This window comes from Salminus brasiliensis, chromosome 1 (genome assembly GCF_030463535.1).
Source record: "Salminus brasiliensis chromosome 1, fSalBra1.hap2, whole genome shotgun sequence".
Taxonomy (NCBI): domain Eukaryota; kingdom Metazoa; phylum Chordata; class Actinopteri; order Characiformes; family Bryconidae; genus Salminus; species Salminus brasiliensis.
The window spans coordinates 99221676-99243666 of record NC_132878.1 but is presented as its reverse complement, the minus strand read 5'-3'; the positions used below and the strand labels follow the sequence as shown (position 1 = coordinate 99243666).

General features: G+C 38.7%; 1 protein-coding gene across 2 annotated transcripts in view; it reads left to right on the top strand.

Annotated features, from left to right (window-relative positions):
- LOC140570341 (uncharacterized) overlaps window positions 1–11758 on the top strand; it is a 62943-nt gene extending 51185 nt beyond the window's left edge. The window contains exons 1-3 of one of the 2 annotated variants that reach the window (XR_011980644.1): window positions 6912–7222; window positions 8312–10015; window positions 11658–11758. The gene's annotated coding sequence lies outside the window, so the exon portion shown is untranslated. Of the gene's footprint in view, window positions 7223–8311; window positions 10016–10896 lie in introns of those variants that run through there. The other variant, XR_011980643.1, reaches the window with a different exon arrangement.
- The last annotated feature ends 10233 nt before the right edge of the window (window positions 11759–21991 follow it).

Genomic DNA, 21991 nt, shown 5'->3' with positions numbered 1-21991 from the left:
CAGACTTCCTTGGCCCGCTGCAACGGCAGCAATAAAATTGGCAATAAGCTCTGTCGTAGAAACTGACAACTTATTTGGCTATGTGGTCAAGTGAGATTTAAATCAACAGGTACAGTTTTTCTAAAAACATATAATCACGTAAAATGGCTGGATGCAGGATGACTCTCATTAAATCATTTCAGGTCAATCCAATAAAGTGCAGATTTCCTCTTTGGTCCAGTGTACCAGAGCTGTTACTGCGTCCTGCCTCTTTTTCCAGGAGCATCAAGATTTATCCTTTAAAGACCTGCTGCTGTGTAAAAGATGACTGGTTCATGTGTTTTTTTACAATATCCGCACCAAGCAGCAGAGTCAGCTGAATAGTACATTATCCTCACCAAAAGAAATAAAGCACATTAGTGAAGTTATTTGAGTCCTAGATTTATCAACTTTTGGAGCGTTTAAAAGGTATCCCAAGGATTGTAGAGCTTGAGCATTACACCGAAGTAAAAGTAAAATGGAATTTGATAAAGTTATGGCTGCTTTTGAACATGAACGCAGTAATCAGTCATTATTGTGACCTTCTACACTAAGGGTAATGAGGGTTGGTGTGGCGCAACAGATATTCCCGGTCTGGGTGGCTATGCTGTGCTACACCAATAAGAGTCCTTGGGCAAGACTCCTAACACTACATTGGCCCTCGTCTGTAATACGAGTAACCTTGTAAGTCGCTCTGGATAAGAGTGTCTGCTAAATGCCATAAATGTAAATGTAAATGTAAATGTAAATGTAATGATTTGAGTATAAACTGCAGTTGCATTTCTTTGATGATTCTGATCATCTTGAGTTGACTCATCATCTGAATCTTCTGCCTCAGTTACAACTTCATCACTATGAAAGATTTCAGCTACTATTTCGATTTCAATGATTTTGATTGATGCATCAGTTTCAGTTCTTTGGTTGGATATTATTTATTATGTTTATATTTGGCCCCACCCCTTTGTCGGTCCCCATGCAGCCAAAATTGTCAGGCGTTGTAGAAGCAGCAGTCGTCAGGTCAGCTGTGTTCAGGTGTGATTTTGGCCCATGTTTTAAATCTTGATAGTCCCGGAGGCCTCGTTAATGAACTCTTTAGTTCTTTCCATATATTTTTAGTTGGATTCTGGTCCGATGATTGGCTGGGCCATTCTAGGAGCTTTATTTTATTTCTCCGAAACCATGTGAGAGTGTCATTGGCTGTGTGTATGGGCTCATTGTCTTGCTGAAATGTCCACCTATGTTTCATCTTCATCATCCTGGTAAATGGCGGCTTTTTTTTTTCTTTGTTTGTTTGTTTGTTTTTTTTCATCAAGAATGTACATTCATCCTTTCTTTAATCATATGACAATTGGCAGTGCCATATGCTAAAAACAGCCACTCACCATGATGTTCCCACGTCCAAACCTCACTGTTGGTATGGTGTGGTTGTGGTGTTTTTTTATGTTTTTTTTTTATCTTTCAATGGCAACAGTCTTCTTCTATTTCACTTTTTACTCTAATGCTTAATAAATCTTCAATTTTAAATATTCATATGTTTTTGTTTGCCTGATTTAATTATGTCTGTAGACACACTATTATAATACACTCAACATTAACTTTTACTTTTCATAAATATAGAATATCGTCGCTGTCCAATGAAAAACATGTCTCTCCAAAATGGTGACTTTACAGGAAAAGTTAAAAATGTTCTTAATTTTGAATGAAAGTCAATATAATATAAGATCATTTCTATTAGTACATTCATCCAGAACTATTTACAGTGTACAGAGAAGCTACAGGGTTAAAATCTAAAAATTTACAAAATGGAGATGCATGTTTGTCAATGGACAGCAGCGATTTGAGGATTCATGGATCCAGCACAAATAAGGAAGACGACAGATGGATCTGTTCCAGAGCTTATATGACCTGGAATTCTTGCATGATCCAGGTTTGGGCCAAATAAGAACATAATATTTGCATCGGGGCCAGCTCTGTTCCAGATAACTATTTAAGCTAATATAGTTTCGTTTTGAATCTTTTTGGTGCAGATCCATAAAACGGATGAGAATCGGTATATGCTCCACGGACAAAATCCATTTCACAAGCTAGTTATACTTTCCAGTGTGAACCACTCTTCTCACCTTTGATCATTAGAAGCACACTAAAAGCAGCCGTTTCACTGTGGCTTTTATTTTGAAATGCCGTCGCGGCCCCGCGGCTCCCAAACACAGCAGACTGTTGAGCGTTAAGGTGGATCAGGGCTGGTTACTGTATCTGCTCAGATCCAGAGACGAAGCCATCGAGATCTATTGATCCACATCTTCTAATAGTTTCATCCAGCGGACTCTGGACATCTGCTGGCCGCTCTTTTACCATGAAGAGCTTCTCTGTAGGAGAATATGGAAGGTGGGGCTAACTGTAGCCCGGTCTCCAGTAAAGTGGAGAAGCAGCAGATCCAGCTGTGATCAGCAGTCCACACCTCTGTGCTCAGACTGCTCTGCTGGAGGAACACCATCAGCTCTACTGTTGAAGGTATGGAGGTGCTCCACTCTTCATCACACTGTTCTACATTTACTCTTAGACACATAGAAACCCTTTCAGAAGGAGCAACATTGAAGAGAACACAGAAGCAGCTTCGTCCAGGAGCTGCTTGATGATCTTCTCCTAGTTAGCTTTGATGAACAGTTGGTTTCTGCTGGGTTTCAGATCTACAGGAGCTTTCAGCTACTTAGAAACCCTGGCAGTTGGTTTATTGGGGTAATAGTTCTCTGGTCTGGGGGGTTAAAGTGAGATTGTGCTGCTGTTGTCTCTAAACTCCTTCATGCTGACTGTAGAGATCTCTCCTTTATGCTCATGTGTTTCTCCACGCCAGAGTCTGTCTGTGTACAGAAAGTATATCTTTATGAGGCTTTATAAAACTCTGTGTAAAATAGATGATGAGATTCAGCATGGAGGTGGAATGAGTGTAGAAACAGATGTTCCACAATGTGGGAATTAATGTGCAGTTATTTGAGGATCATTGCAGTTCATTTTAGACCAGAATGAAGTTCTTCCTGATGGATGTGTAGATTGGGTGGGGGTTGCTGGTCAATGGCTGGTAGATTAAGAGATGGTGGGTGATTGAGGGCTGTTAAGAGGGACGTTGTTAAGTCTGAGAACCATTCAGGGGGTTGATGGTTTAGTTGACAGTCCTGGAGAACCCATACTGCATTCTTACTGATAAGATGACCGTCAGGAGAGGGAAGTTTAAAGTTAACCATATAAAGTATACATGATTTCTACAAACCATCACTGTCATAGATAAACATCATACTTCAGAACAGAACTTCAGAATTCCAAAGCTGACTGTACAGTGACGAGGTCCTGCAGGTCCGATAAGGTGAAGGTAAAGGTGCTGAATTCATTTGAAAGTCAACAAAACATTGTTTCTCTGTTTATCTTATAATTTAATGAAGATACAAGCCTACAAATTAGCACCTTCATTGAGGGAAAAGTTGAAAGTCTGAACCTAATGCTTTGTTTCATTGTTTATATTCAGTGCTTTCCATTTCCCACCCTAAACTAGGATTCTCCTACATTTTGCATTGAGCTTAGGCTTTCTTTTTTCTTTGTTTCTTCCAGAAATAATTTCCATCTTGTTTCCAAGTCATCTTCTGCTCCTCGTGCTGACTTTCCTACCTGGCTGAAATTTGACTTAAATGCATGATGATTTCACAAAGAAGTTAAGCTGCTGAAAGAACATGTCATCTAGAAAAATCTCAAATACTCAGCAAACATCTTCTCATGTTTCTTGCCGACAAATGCAAAAACGTACAGGCAAAAGGAAAACGCACCACTGCGCAGACTGTGGGAAGAGTTTTAGTCATCAGAGTTATCTCAACACACACCAGCGCATTCACACAGGAGAGAAGCCATATCACTGCTCAGACTGTGGGAAGAGTTTTAATCAACAGAGTAATCTCCTTCAACACCAGCGCATTCATACAGGAGAGAAGCCATATCACTGCTCAGACTGTGGGAAGAGTTTCAATCAACAGAGTACTCTCCAACAACACCAGCGCATTCACACAGGAGAGAAGCCATATCACTGCTCAGACTGTGGAAGGAGTTTTAATCAACAGAGTACTCTTAACAACCACCAGCTCACTCACACTGGAGTGAAGCCATATTACTGTTCAGACTGTGGGAAGAGTTTTAATCGACAGAGTACTCTCCTTCAACATCAGCGCATTCACACAGGAGTTAAACCATATTACTGTTCAGACTGTGGAAAGAGTTTTAATCATCAGAATACTCTTCAACAACACCAGCGCATTCACACAGGAGAGAAACCATATCACTGCTCAGACTGTGGGAAGAGTTTTAATGATCAGAGTTCTCTCCTTCAACACCAGCGCATTCACACAGGAGAAAAACCATATCACTGCTCACACTGTGCGAAGAGTTTTATTCGCCAAAGTACTCTCCTTCAACACCAGCTTATTCACACAGAAGAGAAGCCGTATCACTGCTCACACTGTGCGAAGAGCTTCAGCCGTTCAAATCTATTTAAGAAACACAAGTGCATTTTAAAAAAGCAGTGACGCATCTAAACCCACACCAGGGTCAACCCAAATTTAAAAATATGGATAACTTTTTTTTTGTAGAGGACAAAAAAAAAAAACAGTTTAAACAGTTTCAGAAATGTTTTCATAAAACAAAATGTGATTGTGTGCTGAATGCCAAATCCGGTCTACAGTCCAAATCCAGATGTTCTACCTTTTAAAGTGGAGCATTGCATTTCAGTCTCTTAATAGAGATTCTTTTGTAAGATGTGCTGAATTAAATCAGGAATATCAAGAGTAGAGGAGTCGTAAAAGACTGTCTTGCAAGATGGCAGCTCTTCATAGCCACCAATAAAACAAGGTAATTCAGTGCCATTTTCATTCAGTTGGGGTACTAAAATCAACTTATTCCTCACCATATATTGTGCTCATCAGACCTGAGTCAAAAAGTGTACAGGTTTTGCTAAAAGAAGTCAAAATTAATTCCACGTAACCGTGGACCAAAATCAAGAAAACTACAAAATAAGAAATTCCAAAATCAAGGAAACTACAAAATAAATGAACAGCACAGTCTTTGCTTTCCAGAAACACTGAGCTATCCATGCACAGAGACTTTATTTTAGAAATTAACCCAAGACAAATATTACAAACAACTGAGAGGTCTGATATTAAATAACTTAGTTGAAAACGTATTTGCTGAAACTGAACATTATTTACTAAACTCATTTAACAATTATTACACTTTAATAAAATGTCATATTACATATAAAAAGCTGTGAGCCCCAGAACAAAATGATTTGGATTTTAAATTCACATAAAACCTCACAGAAGTCAGCATGTGACCTCTTTATCACAATAAGAAAATAGACCAATAAGCTTCTCAATAATTCAACAGATTATTTTATTTATTATTATTTTATATTGAAGGGTGTAGGTGGTAAAAGAAAAAACTTAGGTAAAACTGTTGGAAAGAAGGTATATGTTATAATGTATATCAACTCAAATGTATTTGTATACTACTTTTTAGACCTCATGTTGAAAAGCAGCTTTATAGAAACTTTGTAATAGGAAACACATAAAACGTATGTCAGCCCTTTAAAAAGAGTTTTAAAATCTCCTACAATTAAAGTTGTATCATAACTGAATTTTGGGAAATGGACCACACACTTACTCTTCCTCCTCCCCACAGAAACCCTACACTTTCATGTTTCATGTTCAACAACGTTTGCTTTCCTGTTTCAGGCATGGTCCTTCATGGTACTTCACACTGCAAAATTTCTGAACAGGGTTCTGCCGGCCTGTAAATATGAATTAAATTGAATGTTTATTTAATACTAAATGTTGATCAGTCATAATTCATTCACAATTACTGATTTTGAATTTGGTGTTTTTATGTTTAGTAGATATTAGGTTTTAGGTAGTGCTGTCACAATTTGATACTGATTAAATCCTAACCCTTATCTAGCTTTAGCCTGTCTGTGGCCTGGGGTGGACATCAGACCAGGCTTGCCTTTGAACTTTAACCAAGTGTCTATATTTTCTGAACACCACTTGGACATCTAGCAGTTATAGGCGCTATAAGTCTGCTGTAAGCCTTTTAAGAATAGCATAGATTCTAATTGATCCAACCAGCAATAAACCACTGGTGGACCTGCTGGTGGACGGCCTCTGTTTCAGCTTCTGCCTATAGGTGGGCAGGAACAGGATTCAGGAGTGATCCCATTTGCTTTTTTTCTTTCTTACTCTGTAGCAAGCAGTCTCTGTCTCTGGAGAACAGCGTCTGCTAAACGCCATAAATGTAAACGATGCCAGTGTTTTAAAGGAGTTACATGTAAATGTTTGGCTTTTGTATCTATATTTATAGCAAATTCATGCTACAGTTTCATATATAATATGCATATTAATTTATTTAAAGAATGATGCACATTTGATACATAGTGACTAATGTTAGAAAAATTAAATATAGTTAAAATTATAATTATTATAAACCTTTAGGACCCATAGTTGCCAACTTTGCAAAATATCTGAGGGCTAATTGCTTAGGTAATACAAGGTTGAAATTGTATGTTTTTCCTGCGATTTATTGGAAAGCATTTTCTAAAACACAAAAATCATTGAATCAACTTTACATTAAGGTTGCAGTACATCATCAGTATAACTGTATAACCTCAGTCAATCAGACATCAGTCAATGTTGAAATTCTGACACTGAAACGGGAAGTGTGCTGTGTTTGTGAAATGTAATAGTGAAAAACGGGAAGCATCACGGCGCTACAGGACTTTTATTTTGACAGCTAGCTGCCAGCTGTAACGCTATTGGCTCCTGCCGGAGTTCTGCGGTCTGATTGGCTCCTCAGTGGAGCTCCGGAGCTCTGCAGCTGCAGACTGTTGAGCGTTAAGGTGGATCAGGGCTGGTTACTGTATCTGCTCAGATCCAGAGACGAAGCCATTGAGATCTATTGATCCACATCTTCTAATAGTTTCATCCAGCGGACTCTGGACATCTGCTGGCCGCTCTTTTACCATGAAGAGCTTCTCTGTAGGAGAATATGGAAGGTGGGGCTAACTGTAGCCCGGTCTCCAGTAAAGTGGAGAAGCAGCAGATCCAGCTGTGATCAGCAGTCCACACCTCTGTGCTCAGACTGCTCTGCTGGAGGAACACCATCAGCTCTACTGTTGAAGGTATGGATGTGCTCCACTCTTCATCACACTGTTCTACATTTACTCTTAGACACATAGAAACCCTTTCAGAAGGAGCAACATTGAAGAGAACACAGAAGCAGCTTCGTCCAGGAGCTGCTTGATGATCTTCTCCTAGTTAGCTTTGATGAACAGTTGGTTTCTGCTGGGTTTCAGATCTACAGGAGCTTTCAGCTACTTAGAAACCCTGGCAGTTGGTTTATTGGGGTAATAGTTCTCTGGTCTGGGGGGTTAAAGTGAGATTGTGCTGCTGTTGTCTCTAAACTCCTTCATGCTGACTGTAGAGATCTCTCCTTTATGCTCATGTGTTTCTCCACGCCAGAGTCTGTCTGTGTACAGAAAGTATATCTTTATGAGGCTTTATAAAACTCTGTGTAAAATAGATGATGAGATTCAGCATGGAGGTGGAATGAGTGTAGAAACAGATGTTCCACAATGTGGGAATTAATGTGCAGTTATTTGAGGATCATAGCAGTTCATTTTAGACCAGAATGAAGTTCTTCCTGATGGATGTGTAGACTGGGTGGGGGTTGCTGGTCAATGGCTGGTAGATTAAGAGATGGTGGGTGATTGAGGGCTGTTAAGAGGGACGTTGTTAAGTCTGAGAACCATTCAGGGGGTTGATGGTTTAGTTGACAGTCCTGGAGAACCCATACTGCATTCTTACTGATAAGATGACCGTCAGGAGAGGGAAGTTTAAAGTTAACCATATAAAGTATACATGATTTCTACAAACCATCACTGTCATAGATAAACATCATACTTCAGAACAGAACTTCAGAATTCCAAAGCTGACTGTACAGTGACGAGGTCCTGCAGGTCCGATAAGGTGAAGGTAAAGGTGCTGAATTCATTTGAAAGTCAACAAAACATTGTTTCTCTGTTTATCTTATAATTTAATGAAGATACAAGCCTACAAATTAGCACCTTCATTGAGGGAAAAGTTGAAAGTCTGAACCTAATGCTTTGTTTCATTGTTTATATTCAGTGCTTTCCATTTCCCACCCTAAACTAGGATTCTCCTACATTTTGCATTGAGCTTAGGCTTTCTTTTTTCTTTGTTTCTTCCAGAAATAATTTCCATCTTGTTTCCAAGTCATCTTCTGCTCCTCGTGCTGACTTTCCTACCTGGCTGAAATTTGACTTAAATGCATGATGATTTCACAAAGAAGTTAAGCTGCTGAAAGAACATGTCATCTAGAAAAATCTCAAATACTCAGCAAACATCTTCTCATGTTTCTTGCCGACAAATGCAAAAACGTACAGGCAAAAGGAAAACGCACCACTGCGCAGACTGTGGGAAGAGTTTTAGTCATCAGAGTTATCTCAACACACACCAGCGCATTCATACAGGAGAGAAGCCATATCACTGCTCAGACTGTGAGAAGAGTTTCAATCAACAGAGTACTCTCCAACAACACCAGCGCATTCACACAGGAGAGAAGCCATATCACTGCTCAGACTGTGGAAGGAGTTTTAGTCATCAGAGTAATCTCAACACACACCAGCGCATTCACACAGGAGAGAAGCCATATCACTGCTCAGACTGTGGGAAGAGTTTCAATCAACAGAGTAATCTCCTTCAACACCAGCGCATTCATACAGGAGAGAAGCCATATCACTGCTCAGACTGTGGGAAGAGTTTTAATCAACAGAGTAATCTCCTTCAACACCAGCGCATTCATACAGGAGAGAAGCCATATCACTGCTCAGACTGTGGGAAGAGTTTCAATCAACAGAGTACTCTCCAACAACACCAGCGCATTCATACAGGAGAGAAGCCATATCACTGCTCAGACTGTGGGAAGAGTTTTAGTTATCAGAGTTATCTCAACACACACCAGCGCATTCATACAGGAGAGAAGCCATATCACTGCTCAGACTGTGGGAAGAGTTTTACTCAACAGAGTCATCTGAAAAAACACCAGCGCATTCACACAGGAGAGAAGCCATATCACTGCTCAGACTGTGAGAAGAGTTTCCATCAACAGAGTTCTCTCCTTCAACACCAGCGCATTCACACAGGAGAGAAGCCATATCACTGCTCAGACTGTGAGAAGAGTTTTAATCGACAGAGTAATCTCCTTCAACACCAGCGCATTCACACAGGAGAGAAGCCATATCACTGCTCAGACTGTGGAAGGAGTTTTAATCAACAGAGTACTCTTAACAACCACCAGCTCACTCACACTGGAGTGAAGCCATATTACTGTTCAGACTGTGGGAAGAGTTTTAATCGACAGAGTACTCTCCTTCAACATCAGCGCATTCACACAGGAGTTAAACCATATTACTGTTCAGACTGTGGGAAGAGTTTTATTCGCCAAAGTACTCTCCTTCAACACCAGCTTATTCACACAGAAGAGAAGCCGTATCACTGCTCACACTGTGCGAAGAGCTTCAGCCGTTCAAATCTATTTAAGAAACACAAGTGCATTTTAAAAAAGCAGTGACGCATCTAAACCCACACCAGGGTCAACCCAAATTTAAAAATATGGATAACTTTTTTTTTGTAGAGGGCAAAAAAAAAAAACAGTTTAAACAGTTTCAGAAATGTTTTCATAAAACAAAATGTGATTGTGTGCTGAATGCCAAATCCAGTCTACAGTCCAAATCCAGATGTTCTACCTTTTAAAGTGGAGCATTGCATTTCAGTCTCTTAATAGAGATTCTTTTGTAAGATGTGCTGAATTAAATCAGGAATATCAAGAGTAGAGGAGTCGTACAAGACTGTCTTGCAAGATGGCAGCTCTTCATAGCCACCAATAAAACAAGGTAATTCAGTGCCATTTTCATTCAGTTGGGGTACTAAAATCAACTTATTCCTCACCATATATTGTGCTCATCAGACCTGAGTCAAAAAGTGTACAGGTTTTGCTAAAAGAAGTCAAAATTAATTCCACGTAACCGTGGACCAAAATCAAGAAAACTACAAAATAAGAAATTCCAAAATCAAGGAAACTACAAAATAAATGAACAACACAGTCTTTGCTTTCCAGAAACACTGAGCTATCCATGCACAGAGACTTTATTTTAGAAATTAACCCAAGACAAATATTACAAACAACTGAGAGGTCTGATATTAAATAACTTAGTTGAAAACGTATTTGCTGAAACTGAACATTATTTACTAAACTCATTTAACAGTTATTACACTTTAATAAAATGTCATATTACATATAAAAAGCTATGAGCCCCAGAACAAAATGATTTGGATTTTAAATTCACATAAAACCTCACAGAAGTCAGCATGTGACCTCTTTATCACAATAAGAAAATAGACCAATAAGCTTCTCAATAATTCAACAGATTATTTTATTTATTATTATTTTATATTGAAGGGTGTAGGTGGTAAAAGAAAAAACTTAGGTAAAACTGTTGGAAAGAAGGTATATGTTATAATGTATATCAACTCAAATGTATTTGTATACTACTTTTTAGACCTCATGTTGAAAAGCAGCTTTATAGAAACTTTGTAATAGGAAACACATAAAACGTATGTCAGCCCTTTAAAAAGTGTTTTAAAATCTCCTACAATTAAAGTTGTATCATAACTGAATTTTGGGAAATGGACCACACACTTACTCTTCCTCCTCCCCACAGAAACCCTACACTTTCATGTTTCATGTTCAACAACGTTTGCTTTCCTGTTTCAGGCATGGTCCTTCATGGTACTTCACACTGCAAAATTTCTGAACAGGGTTCTGCCGGCCTGTAAATATGAATTAAATTTAATGTTTATTTAATACTGTAGAATGAGTGTAGAAACAGATGTTCCACAATGTGGGAATTAATGTGCAGTTATTTGAGGATCATAGCAGTTCATTTTAGACCAGAATGAAGTTCTTCCTGATGGATGTGTAGATTGGGTGGGGGTTGCTGGTCAATGGCTGGTAGATTAAGAGATGGTGGGTGATTGAGGGCTGTTAAGAGGGACGTTGTTAAGTCTGAGAACCATTCAGGGGGTTGATGGTTTAGTTGACAGTCCTGGAGAACCCATACTGCATTCTTACTGATAAGATGACCGTCAGGAGAGGGAAGTTTAAAGTTAACCATATAAAGTATACATGATTTCTACAAACCATCACTGTCATAGATAAACATCATACTTCAGAACAGAACTTCAGAATTCCAAAGCTGACTGTACAGTGACGAGGTCCTGCAGGTCCGATAAGGTGAAGGTAAAGGTGCTGAATTCATTTGAAAGTCAACAAAACATTGTTTCTCTGTTTATCTTATAATTTAATGAAGATACAAGCCTACAAATTAGCACCTTCATTGAGGGAAAAGTTGAAAGTCTGAACCTAATGCTTTGTTTCATTGTTTATATTCAGTGCTTTCCATTTCCCACCCTAAACTAGGATTCTCCTACATTTTGCATTGAGCTTAGGCTTTCTTTTTTCTTTGTTTCTTCCAGAAATAATTTCCATCTTGTTTCCAAGTCATCTTCTGCTCCTCGTGCTGACTTTCCTACCTGGCTGAAATTTGACTTAAATGCATGATGATTTCACAAAGAAGTTAAGCTGCTGAAAGAACATGTCATCTAGAAAAATCTCAAATACTCAGCAAACATCTTCTCATGTTTCTTGCCGACAAATGCAAAAACGTACAGGCAAAAGGAAAACGCACCACTGCGCAGACTGTGGGAAGAGTTTTAGTCATCAGAGTTATCTCAACACACACCAGCGCATTCACACAGGAGAGAAGCCATATCACTGCTCAGACTGTGGGAAGAGTTTTAATCAACAGAGTAATCTCCTTCAACACCAGCGCATTCATACAGGAGAGAAGCCATATCACTGCTCAGACTGTGGGAAGAGTTTCAATCAACAGAGTACTCTCCAACAACACCAGCGCATTCACACAGGAGAGAAGCCATATCACTGCTCAGACTGTGGAAGGAGTTTTAATCAACAGAGTACTCTTAACAACCACCAGCTCACTCACACTGGAGTGAAGCCATATTACTGTTCAGACTGTGGGAAGAGTTTTAATCGACAGAGTACTCTCCTTCAACATCAGCGCATTCACACAGGAGTTAAACCATATTACTGTTCAGACTGTGGAAAGAGTTTTAATCATCAGAATACTCTTCAACAACACCAGCGCATTCACACAGGAGAGAAACCATATCACTGCTCAGACTGTGGGAAGAGTTTTAATGATCAGAGTTCTCTCCTTCAACACCAGCGCATTCACACAGGAGAAAAACCATATCACTGCTCACACTGTGCGAAGAGTTTTATTCGCCAAAGTACTCTCCTTCAACACCAGCTTATTCACACAGAAGAGAAGCCGTATCACTGCTCACACTGTGCGAAGAGCTTCAGCCGTTCAAATCTATTTAAGAAACACAAGTGCATTTTAAAAAAGCAGTGACGCATCTAAACCCACACCAGGGTCAACCCAAATTTAAAAATATGGATAACTTTTTTTTTGTAGAGGACAAAAAAAAAAAACAGTTTAAACAGTTTCAGAAATGTTTTCATAAAACAAAATGTGATTGTGTGCTGAATGCCAAATCCGGTCTACAGTCCAAATCCAGATGTTCTACCTTTTAAAGTGGAGCATTGCATTTCAGTCTCTTAATAGAGATTCTTTTGTAAGATGTGCTGAATTAAATCAGGAATATCAAGAGTAGAGGAGTCGTAAAAGACTGTCTTGCAAGATGGCAGCTCTTCATAGCCACCAATAAAACAAGGTAATTCAGTGCCATTTTCATTCAGTTGGGGTACTAAAATCAACTTATTCCTCACCATATATTGTGCTCATCAGACCTGAGTCAAAAAGTGTACAGGTTTTGCTAAAAGAAGTCAAAATTAATTCCACGTAACCGTGGACCAAAATCAAGAAAACTACAAAATAAGAAATTCCAAAATCAAGGAAACTACAAAATAAATGAACAGCACAGTCTTTGCTTTCCAGAAACACTGAGCTATCCATGCACAGAGACTTTATTTTAGAAATTAACCCAAGACAAATATTACAAACAACTGAGAGGTCTGATATTAAATAACTTAGTTGAAAACGTATTTGCTGAAACTGAACATTATTTACTAAACTCATTTAACAATTATTACACTTTAATAAAATGTCATATTACATATAAAAAGCTGTGAGCCCCAGAACAAAATGATTTGGATTTTAAATTCACATAAAACCTCACAGAAGTCAGCATGTGACCTCTTTATCACAATAAGAAAATAGACCAATAAGCTTCTCAATAATTCAACAGATTATTTTATTTATTATTATTTTATATTGAAGGGTGTAGGTGGTAAAAGAAAAAACTTAGGTAAAACTGTTGGAAAGAAGGTATATGTTATAATGTATATCAACTCAAATGTATTTGTATACTACTTTTTAGACCTCATGTTGAAAAGCAGCTTTATAGAAACTTTGTAATAGGAAACACATAAAACGTATGTCAGCCCTTTAAAAAGAGTTTTAAAATCTCCTACAATTAAAGTTGTATCATAACTGAATTTTGGGAAATGGACCACACACTTACTCTTCCTCCTCCCCACAGAAACCCTACACTTTCATGTTTCATGTTCAACAACGTTTGCTTTCCTGTTTCAGGCATGGTCCTTCATGGTACTTCACACTGCAAAATTTCTGAACAGGGTTCTGCCGGCCTGTAAATATGAATTAAATTGAATGTTTATTTAATACTAAATGTTGATCAGTCATAATTCATTCACAATTACTGATTTTGAATTTGGTGTTTTTATGTTTAGTAGATATTAGGTTTTAGGTAGTGCTGTCACAATTTGATACTGATTAAATCCTAACCCTTATCTAGCTTTAGCCTGTCTGTGGCCTGGGGTGGACATCAGACCAGGCTTGCCTTTGAACTTTAACCAAGTGTCTATATTTTCTGAACACCACTTGGACATCTAGCAGTTATAGGCGCTATAAGTCTGCTGTAAGCCTTTTAAGAATAGCATAGATTCTAATTGATCCAACCAGCAATAAACCACTGGTGGACCTGCTGGTGGACGGCCTCTGTTTCAGCTTCTGCCTATAGGTGGGCAGGAACAGGATTCAGGAGTGATCCCATTTGCTTTTTTTCTTTCTTACTCTGTAGCAAGCAGTCTCTGTCTCTGGAGAACAGCGTCTGCTAAACGCCATAAATGTAAACGATGCCAGTGTTTTAAAGGAGTTACATGTAAATGTTTGGCTTTTGTATCTATATTTATAGCAAATTCATGCTACAGTTTCATATATAATATGCATATTAATTTATTTAAAGAATGATGCACATTTGATACATAGTGACTAATGTTAGAAAAATTAAATATAGTTAAAATTATAATTATTATAAACCTTTAGGACCCATAGTTGCCAACTTTGCAAAATATCTGAGGGCTAATTGCTTAGGTAATACAAGGTTGAAATTGTATGTTTTTCCTGCGATTTATTGGAAAGCATTTTCTAAAACACAAAAATCATTGAATCAACTTTACATTAAGGTTGCAGTACATCATCAGTATAACTGTATAACCTCAGTCAATCAGACATCAGTCAATGTTGAAATTCTGACACTGAAACGGGAAGTGTGCTGTGTTTGTGAAATGTAATAGTGAAAAACGGGAAGCATCACGGCGCTACAGGACTTTTATTTTGACAGCTAGCTGCCAGCTGTAACGCTATTGGCTCCTGCCGGAGTTCTGCGGTCTGATTGGCTCCTCAGTGGAGCTCCGGAGCTCTGCAGCTGCAGACTGTTGAGCGTTAAGGTGGATCAGGGCTGGTTACTGTATCTGCTCAGATCCAGAGACGAAGCTGACACTAGTAGTAGTAGTAGTAGTGGTAGTAGTAGTAGTAGTAGTAGTAGTAGTGGTGGTGGTTGGAGAAATTGTGGAGAACTAATTAGAAGGCATAGTCACATTCTCTGGGTAAGCAGTGCGGCTTGCTGGGTGTTTTGTGAGTGGTGTTGTTCTAGAGCGTCGCACAGTCGCACATTCTCCTCCATCAGGGTCAGCCGGTGAGCATTCAGAGGTGTTCGCTTTCTGCTTGCGAATTTTGAAGCCTCGGGTTACTCTCTTACATAAACCTGTTAGCGCAGTAGCTGAGGAGCCTCGCTAGCACTGTCAGTCATCATTAACATGTCAGCGCTTTTAGCAGCTGTCCCAGATGTGCTCCTCTTGTACAGGCAGTCATGGGCTTTTTCAAACCGGCTTCATAGTCGATGTTAACATACACGAGTTTCAGGTCTCCTTAAACTGATTTAGATAATGGCTCATCTTTGATTTGATTTGAATATTGCTTAAATCACAGCACTGATTCAGGGCAGTAGTTTTGTTGTTGTCTTAATTTCCTGAACTGAAAGACATTTTAATGCCATGATTTTCTCTTTGTTTGTTTGCCTGGTTCCCAGGTTAGACAAAGGTCAGGCTTTATGTCTTGAGGGTCGTTAAGGTAGAGTCGCAGTAGGGGGTACTCTCGTATTCAGGGCACATTATTGTTCTTTCTATGTTATAATATCATTACCCTGATTAATTTAACTATTTATAAAATAAGGATATGTTAGCCATATATATTGTAGCTTTAACAATAAAATGTGACACAGAGCGTGAGGAGGAGTCCTGCCTGTAGGAAGAAGAACAGTGGTTCGGTTATATGGAACTGCTCCGGATTTTGCTGGTCAGATGAGGAGCAGAACTGTATGATCTGTATGATCTGCAGGGAATGCTGAATGGAGGTAGCTTGTATCAAAATGCGGGAGAACTTCTGTACTGAGAAGCTGTTCAACTCCGAGCTGCTGATGCTGTTCTGAAGCATCCACGTCCCAGCAACCCTACACCAGTTCAGACTGGGACTTCTAATAAACTCTTGACCCACGATACCAATTGTCCAGTCACAATTTCTTTGCACGAGAAGCACTGCCTTACACGTTCAATCAAGGCAGACAGACCCTTTCCAACCGGCTCGTGACAGTAAAACATTTTGCCTTGACGACAGATATATGGTCAGGATGCAGTGCTTTGGGCATCTTGGGCAAGCTTTTTCTGCATATTTGAACAAATGAACGTTAATTGCTGTACTGTTATATTTCTCAAAGCTGGAATTAAGCAGTTAAAAGTGAGTTTATTGAATTGTATGCTGTATTTTAAAAACAAAATCATTTTATATAGGCTTACTAACTTGTAACAAAATTAAATAAAAGTGTACACTGACGTGTTAATCATATTTCATTAGCCCTAAATAGCTTCCATTTAACATAAACATATTAAATAGTAAACCATTTTTTATAGGACATGGCCTGGATTATGACAGGGTGACCCAGTTTGACCTGTTGTTCATAAAATATTTTTATCACAACGCATATAATATTGTATATCGCCATTTAGCTAAAAAATATATTGGGATATCATTTTTGTCCATATTGCCCAGACCTATCTACTTCACAGCTATCTATTTAGTCAGTCAGACCCTTTGCCTATCTTCATATTTAGAGAAGTTACAAGTTTTAAAATGTGCTCATCTGTTGAGGAAAATGTTTAAAGTCTGAATAAAATGGTTTGTTTTATTAAAGGTAAGGTAAAGATGCACATATCTGTGGTAGTAAACACACACACACACACTAGTGAACTAGGGACAGTGAGTACATACACCCACCCAGAGCGGTGGGCAGCCAACTCCAGCGCCCGGGGAGCAGAGAGGGTGAAGGGCCATGCTCAAGGGCCCAACAGTGGCAGCTTGCTGAGCCCGGGTATCGAACCCACAACCCTGTCATAAATAGCCAAAAGCTCTAACCGCTGAGACACCACTACCCATTGTACCTCCCTCCCACGCAAATTCAGTCATTTAAGTTTTCTACCCCCAAACTAGGATTCTCCTACATTTTACATTAAACTTAGGTTTTCTCTTTGTTTATTACAGAAATGAATGACGTCCTGTTCCAAGTCTTATCCTGCTCCTCGTGTCAGCGTTCCTGCCTGGTCGAAATTTAGCTTCACATACACACAATCAGAAGGTTTCACAAAGATGTTAAGCTGCTGAAAGAGGGAAGAACATGGCATCCAATACTCAGCAAATCTCTCCTCCACCTCGCAGACAAATGCAGAAAAGTGCTGGCAAGAAGAAAACTCACCATTGTTCAGACTGCGGGAAGAGTTTTAACCAGCAGTGTCATCTCAGAGCACACCAGCTCATTCACACAGGAGAGAAGCCATATCACTGCTCAGACTGTGGGAAAAGTTTTAATCAACAGAGTCACCTCAGAACACACCAGCGCATTCACACAGGAGAGAAACTGTATCACTGCTCAGACTGTGAGAAGAGTTTTAATCAACAGATTACACTCCAACAACACCAGCGCATTCACACAGGAATAAAACCTTACCGCTGCTCAGGCTGTGGGAAGAGTTTTACTCAACAGGGTCATCTCCAACATCACCAACTCATTCACACAGGAGAGAAGCCATATTACTGCTCAGATTGTGGAAAGACTTTTAATCATCAGAGTAGTCTTCAACAACACCAGCGCATTCACACAGGAGAGAAACCGTATTACTGCTCAGACTGTGGGAGGAGCTTCAGGCATTTAAAGACTTTGAATATACACAAATGTACAAAGAGCAGTGATTTAAATGAGCAGAAGTTTTAGTGCATCATTGCACCATTCTGGAACTGAACATAAAAATCTGGGAACAGTGTACAATGTACTTTTCTAGGTAACTGTTTTAGATGGGGAAACCACACGTTGTTGATCTCTACCAGGGGTGATCAATCATTGTTCTGGAAATCTACCACCCTGTACAGCTCGAACCTTAATGTGACACCCCTGACCTCATGAACATTGGGCCTAAACATTGTGTAATTTTGTAAAGGAACTGAATATTAGATGCAGGTGTGTTGGAGCTGTCACAGAGTAACTACAGAATACATGTTTGCATTTATCAACATTGGGCCATAGGAGTAAGACCTTGATTTTATCTGGACTGAATAAAAGAAAGTTGTGAGACATCCAGTTTTTAATCATTATTTAAATCATTGTTTTAATAATTGTTTCATTAAATGTCCTTGTTTGGTTTAGCTGATAACCAAAGCTAGGTGTCATAAGCATAGCAATGAAAGTCAGTGCCATGCTTACGGATTACTTTCGGATTACCCTTGAGGAACACCATTATTTACTTTTGTGTAAAGAGTGTATGATCTATGGTGTCAAATGCAGCACTAAGGTCAAACAGCACAAAATAGTAGCGCATCCCCTATTAATTGAAACAAGCATATCATTAGTGACTCTTGGTAGAGCTGTTTCAGTGCTGTGGTTAGGTCTAAATTCAGACTGAAAGACCTTGTAAATGCTACAGTTGTGAAGGTAGCTGCTGAGACACCACTTTTTCTAGACCTTGGCCATGAAGGGCAGATTTGATATTGGTCTGTAATTTCCAAGCTCAATCATCTATGACTTTTATGTGGATTTGCTAACAATTTGTCCATGGATATAACATTAAGTAGAAAAAATAATACTTTAATGATGTACGAGTAAGATACTGTCAAGTAAGATATTGTTTTAGTTTGGTTTTAGTTTAAAAATCAGCTGGAGCCCAATTTTTAAAATTATATATATATATATATATATATATATATATATATATATATATATATATGTATATATATATTCTGCTGTGTAACGCTTGAATATATCGCTTGCTTGAATATAACGCTTGCCTTTTCATCCTCTGACCCTCAGCATCAGACAGACGGGTAATGACAGTGTTTGTGCAGTCCCTGATGTAGTTTGGTGCAAAATTAACCACAACACAATGTAGCTTCGCAGAAAACATTATGTAGCTACTGGCACGACTTTTCTTTTAAAAAACACCCGCATCACACCTGCTGAAAACGCTTGCCTTTTCATACAAAGAGCATCCATACATAACGCATAGCCTACACATTTTGTACTCATGAGTCATGAAATATGTGATTTCAAAGCGTTGTCCAGCTGTTCACTGACATTGGTTATGTTTAATTTATTTTTTAATTAGTTTTGAGAAAGTTTTAGGGTTTTTTGTATTTTTTTGGATAGTTTTTGAAAATTATTTCATATATTAGTGTAGTGGACACCAGCACATTCACATAAGAGAAAAATTGATTCAATGCTCAGACTGTGAGAAGAGTTTATCTCAGAGGAATCTCCTTCAACACCGGTGCATTCACACAGGGGAGAAGACATATTATGGTTCTGTGGAAAGACTGTGGAAAGAGATTTAGGCATTCAAATGTATTATACACAGATGCATTAAGAGTTAAGTTCAGCCATGTAACTTCTCTGCTGCATTCTCTTCACTGGCTTCCTGTAGCTGCATTCTGCTTCAGATTTAAAACCCTGACACCGGCCTACAAACCCAAAAATGGACCAGCCCCTCCGTACTTGATGGCATTGGTTATCAGTACCAAGAGCCCTTCAAGCTTCAAGAATGGCTTTGCTTGACCCTTAAGATCCATGAAAGACAAGCATCCAGGCTTTTTTCTGTCCTGCACTCAAGTGGTGGAACGAACTTTCCCTGGGTGTCCTCAAACGCAGACTGAAGACCCTCCTCTTTCAAGAGTACCTGGGCGAAGTGTAGTGTTGAGTTTTTTTTTTTAAATTAAACTTATTTTGTTTCTCTCCTTTTATATTGATATTTATAAGATTGTTGGTAAATGGAGGCACTGCAAAGTAAGAATTTAATTGTATAGTATATATAACTGCTTGTTTCTGTTGTGCACATGACAATAAACTCTTTATAAAGTCTTTCTGGATAAGAGCATCTGCTAAATGCCTTAAATGTAAATGTTGTTGCTTCAAACAGTTCCTGAAGCCTATTCATAATAAGATATTACTTTATATGGAGATTGTCAAAGTCCAGCCAACAACCCATATACGGAAAATAAAGTAGATTCAAGAGTTTATTGTCATATGGAAGAAAATTCTGGAAGAAAACCTGTTGGAGACTGCAAAAGACTTGAGACTGGGAAGGAGATTCGCCTTCCAGCAAGACAAAGACCCTAAACATACAGCCAGAGCTACAGTGGAATGGTTTAAATCAAAGAATGTTTTTATTTGATTACAATTTTGAAAACCATGTATAATTTTCATTACACTTCACAATTATGTGCTGCTTTGTGTTGATCTATCATTTATAATCTCAATAAAATACATTTTTATATTTATGGTTGTAAAATGTGAAAAAGAATACCTTTGCAAGCCAAAATTGAAAAGTGCAGTCAAATGCTATTCAGCAACAGATCAAAGAGACAGAGAGCTGGTTATCCACAGTGGAAGATTCGACTATGAGGCTAACAAGTGATGGTGAATTGCACAAAAAAATAATTGACATGTTTTTGAAACTTGAGGAGGATTTAGAAGACAGCAGACACAACATCATCAGGCTGATTTGTTTGTGAAAAAGGTAGAGGGGGTGGGGATTTAAGTGGCTGGGTGTCAAACTAAACCACAAGTTTGAGATTGCTGTCAGAGAAAAAATGCTTTGGGCCACAATGTCCAGGCAGTGGACAAAATGACCAAAAGTGGTTAAGTTGGACATGTAGCTAGACCAAGAGTAACTTGGTAGTTTATGTTGTGTTTTTATTTTGGGCTATGTTTAAAAAGAGTATTGGTCCTCAATTAAGATATTGTCAAATAATGTGTCATTGATTACTTTTAAGAAGGTTACAAATATAAAAATGGAAGAGTGAAAGCTTATCAGTTAAGCTCAGTTAAAACTTCATTTGGAAAGTCTGTGGTAATTATATATCAAATCAAATATATTTGTGTCTGACAGAGCACAGTTGGCTGTGCTATATGCGGGTGGGTAGATATAGCTCTCCCTCATCAGTCGATGAGGTGATGTTGGTTGGCATGTGTCTATTACCTGATGGGGTGGAGCTGTTACTTTCCTCTGTGCATGTTGGCTGCCCAACAATGCTGCATCAGTGGCAGTTTTGAAGAGAGGCAGTGGCTGGCTTCACATGTGTCAGAGGAAACGTGTTAAGTCCTTACCCTTGTTGTGTCAGGAGCATTGCTAGTGGTAGGGAGAGCGCTATGAACGGGTGGGTTAATTTGCAGCACCAAAGCTGTATGGATGTAGTCTGTTTTGGGCAGGGTCAGACCACCCCTGAAGCCTGTTGCTGCGAATCTTTGAAACTTTGTGTTTGGGGTGCTTGATTTACCACATAATCTGATAGAGACAATTTAACAAAAACAAATCAACTACAAAAAACAATCATCTCTGCCATTCCAAATTGGGATAGATCTGCAGTGCCAAATATGGGCATAACAAGGACTACAGAAGTAGGAGAACTTCAGTAGTCTATAGTTGCGTTCCAAAGCCTAGGTGGGCTGCATTTATTTGCCGCTACATCATAGAAGGCTCTTCAGCAGTAAAGGACCTTTACAGCCTGTGTAAAGGTCCTAAAAATGGAAGAACTCCAAAGTAGTGCACTATTTAGGAAATAGGGCACAGTTGTTTCACTGCTACCTTAACCGGTCAAACACAGCAAACTTCCTGTCCATTAAATGCTAAATATTAAAATCAACTTTTCAAACCCAGATACATTTTTTCCATCACCATCAAATACATCAAATCAACTAATTAACTAATTTTGTGTTGTACTTTTAATGTAATTTAAAGTGTGCTTTGCTTGAGTATTGTACGGATACATTTTAAATCACATCTGTTAATGAGTAAAAAAAAGTAAACAAAAGCACACGAAAACAAATTGAGCTCTGTTCCGTATTTTTGAGGTTAGGCCATTAAA